The following is a 3,633-nucleotide window of genomic DNA, read 5'->3' on the forward strand; positions in this document are numbered from 1 at the left end:
GTTTCCATTTGTGAATCTTGTTATTAAATTGCTTAAGTGAGTGATCATTTATTGAATTTTGCTGTTACCTAATTAGAATTGAGAAACTTGTAACTAGTTTGCGTAGAGACTGCTTGCTTATACAAGTTAACATATTTTGGACAGCGCAACCGATGATCAAATGTGCAGTTGATTTGTTAGTCGCTGCAGATTAGTGTTCCAATTACGAAATATTACGTATCGAGGTTTAAGTTGCTATACAGAGATATCTTCACCCTTTATCTTCAAGATGTACAAGAAACAGCTAATTCAGAGTGGAAAAGAGGAAACAAAAATGATTAACTTTAGATTGGAAAATTAAATCAAATAGTACAATACAGTAGATTTTAATACCCTAGAGGGCCTTATACTACCAGAGCTATACAATATTTCCAGAAAGTACTCACAGTATATCTAATTAGGTCAAGCCATCTTCACTCCTCGTGAACAACCCGTGCTGACATGAGGCTGAATCCATTGATTTGGATTGGCTACTATGAATGCTATTGGCATCAAATAAAACAGTCTAATGCCGCTATTACCATGACAAGCAGAATTGTCATTCTTCAGTTCTTTTTCCTTCATTTGGGTTTTAACCTCTCTCCATTTCGTACCTCATTTGTAAGCTCATCTGTATCCAGTTTCTTCGACCACATCAGCCTTGATCAATAAAAATAAGCCTTCCAAGAATAAAACCACCCATCTGTATGGACGAGCCTCCTGGTGTAAAACCGCTAACAGTGCCATTACCACGGCAAGCAGAATTGTCACTCTTTCAAATCACATCCTCTGAACCAGGCACTTCTTCACTATTATCAGTTTTTTTCGTTCCATCTTTCATTCTTTCTTGTGAATGCAAACTCCTGTCTTTTCATCTTTTACCACATATGTTTGCTCATTCCAATTCAGAGTACCACTAGCTTCTCTCTTTTTCTGATATGAAGGTAGTGACTGAAAAGCAATTAGCAGTAAAAGGTAGGTGAAATAAGTCCAATATTTCATTCTGAAAAGAACTAATGACTGGAACGGCAATTGGTAGTGGTGTTCCAGCAATGCTTTTCTCTGGATCATCAGCTTCTGCTTTGCTGCTTTGCTTCTATGTCTGACCAAGTTTGGTTGCGAGTTTAATTTGTTACACTGAACTTATGTTCTGATGCCAGTTGTCCGCATTCAAGACCATCAAAATTACTGGATACAGTTGCTATATTATTATGGTTACCTTTCTCAGCATTGCTTTCCTATGCGACCTGGCATCTCTTTTGTTATAACAGACCATTTTGAGGGTCCATAGACCAACTCCAAGATTTTATCATCTTCCTGAAAGAAACGTGAGAAAGCAAGATGTAAGTTTAATTGGAAACTACATGAGAACTGTTAGAACCAAAGAACGGATTTAGTGTCAAACATATAGGGTCCATTCCATTGTCCCTTAACCAGGTCTGGATTTGGTATCAAACCTTTTCCATCGATGCAGACATTGCACTTCTCTTCTATGAAGTAAATTAGCAGCTGCATAGATAGATGATCAATTTTACCACCCCATATGTTAACAATTCAGCATCTAAAACTGCCGAATCGGAACTAATCCATTAGGGCAATTCAACCAGATCTTCTTTAAATGGTAAAAATTAACGAATTAAAAAAAAAAAATCTTTTGTAAACTTGAACTAATAAAAAGCTTCGTAACTGGAAAGGACTGACAGGAAAATGGCGTTGTAAGAGTTCAACATACATACGTGTCTACATGTATTTACATCTCCCACTAAAATGCTTTGTTAGTCTATTTTTCTACGTCTTGTGAACTAACACAGCTTCAGATATACTACAAAAACAGATGAATAAACAAAAAACAGACCAACCTATTTGCTTCCAAATTTTGTCCTTAAAAGATTCACCAGCTTTCCGCAACTTCTCATCCTGTGGTGATATTTCTAGATGTTAGAACATTACTTATTGTAACGATGCCAACCGAAAAATATGAGTAGAAAGGAAGATAAATTAAACAGACAGTTAGGAAACAACAATGAATTCAAGCACATCCATGCTGCATATAAATGAAATAACACAATCCCCGTAATATGAATATCATCCAACGGAATAAACTGCGTCTATAAATCTGTTCAAAAGTGAGTCGTACTATAATCTTGACCTGTATAAAATACAGAAAAAACTATGTACTCCAAGCTAACAATTTCAAAATTGGCCAGCGGATTACAGGACAAAAAGCTTAAAGAGCTTACCCCAAAAGGCATAATTAGAATCCCAAATAGCATTAACTATGTAATCAGTAGATATCAACATTGAGTTTCTCAAGAAAACTGCATTGCTCGGCTAACAATTTCTAAGTTTGGACGGTGGATGAGAACTACTAGAAGCTCATTCACAAGAAGTCTCACCTCTTCAGAAGTCCAACCACCCTTTGCTCGCCTTGACCACCAATTCTCCTATACAAAACCACCAATTTATCTAGAATGAAGCAAAGCAAAAGCAATCCCATCATACAAAATTCGTTTCCCCACTAACCTAATCACTAATCTCTATATGCCTTTTCAGCTTCAAAACTAAACCAGTTAAGACTTGAGGAATCCCCACAAATCAGAATCATATTTCATTTGATACAATATCATAGCACATATTTTTTAACAGTCAGCTTAATTCCGCATCAAAATGAATCAAATGATTTCATATGTTTGATAAATTTGAAAAACCACAATCTAAGTTCTAATCTAACAATACAAGTAAAAGAAGCCGACCTGACTGAAAGGCCGCTACAATTAAGATCTTCTTCCTCCTCATCAGAAACAGGAGGAACTGGAATCCGGAGTTTCTTGCTTTGTTCTCTAAACAACGCAATTCGATATTCATCGTCTTCTCAGCAAGCATCTTCCATATCTACAAGACTACTACCTTCTGCTGCGTTTTATCTTTCATTACCCTAATTGATTACCAATCATCAATTAAAAGAGCCCCAAAGATAACAGAAACATCAATCAAAATTTTACAAGAACAGACATCCCCAATTTTGAAAAGGAGATTCGAATGGTTAATTGAAAAAGGAAAGGGAAGTAAAGTAATTACCTGAAGAATTAATGGCGGGAAATGAAGAGAAAAGTTGGGGAAATCGTCTAGAGAAAGAGAGAGGATGATGATGCTAAATCGTCTAGAGAAAGTAATTACCCCGAGACAAACTCGCTCACTAGTACTACACCAAAAAAATGAAACTTCTAAAACTCTCCACGTGTCACCAAACTGAGAGCCACGGCCCACCACAACTACAAACGTGTGCATCTGCTTACTGTTTATTTTGTCATTCCATACTTAGAGCAACCACAATCATGAGCCGCACTAAATACCAAATCCCATACTAAAAGCCAAATAAATTTAGTTTTTTTTGAGGTGAACCACAGCGGCAAGCGACTAAAATATAGTCGGACGGAATTTATATCAACGCTTGATTCTGGACGGACCTTATACCAACGTTTGTTGATGAAGCGTGTTTATAATAACCGTCTGAGTGAAACGGAGGTATAATGCATGCTTGATTGAGGCGTATGTATAATTGACGCCGGACACGGGACGGAGATAGAAAATGCGTCTGGGCGGGACGGAGATAGA

The 3,633-nt window shown here is 36.9% G+C and overlaps 1 long non-coding RNA gene across 2 annotated transcripts; it reads right to left on the reverse strand.

The window, feature by feature from the left end:
- Positions 1-300: 300 nt before the first annotated feature.
- On the reverse strand, positions 301-3,202 carry LOC113317655. 2 transcript variants are annotated; one of them, XR_003343813.1, is made up of 5 exons: positions 3,097-3,202; positions 2,772-2,953; positions 2,415-2,462; positions 1,878-1,935; positions 301-1,335 (listed from the first exon to the last, which is right to left on the reverse strand). It is a non-coding gene; the product is annotated as an uncharacterized LOC113317655 (long non-coding RNA). The 2 variants fall into 2 exon arrangements; XR_003343814.1 differs by lacking the exon at positions 2,415-2,462.
- Positions 3,203-3,633: the final 431 nt, after the last annotated feature.

Source organism: Papaver somniferum, chromosome 10 (genome assembly GCF_003573695.1).
Source record: "Papaver somniferum cultivar HN1 chromosome 10, ASM357369v1, whole genome shotgun sequence".
NCBI lineage: Eukaryota > Viridiplantae > Streptophyta > Magnoliopsida > Ranunculales > Papaveraceae > Papaver > Papaver somniferum.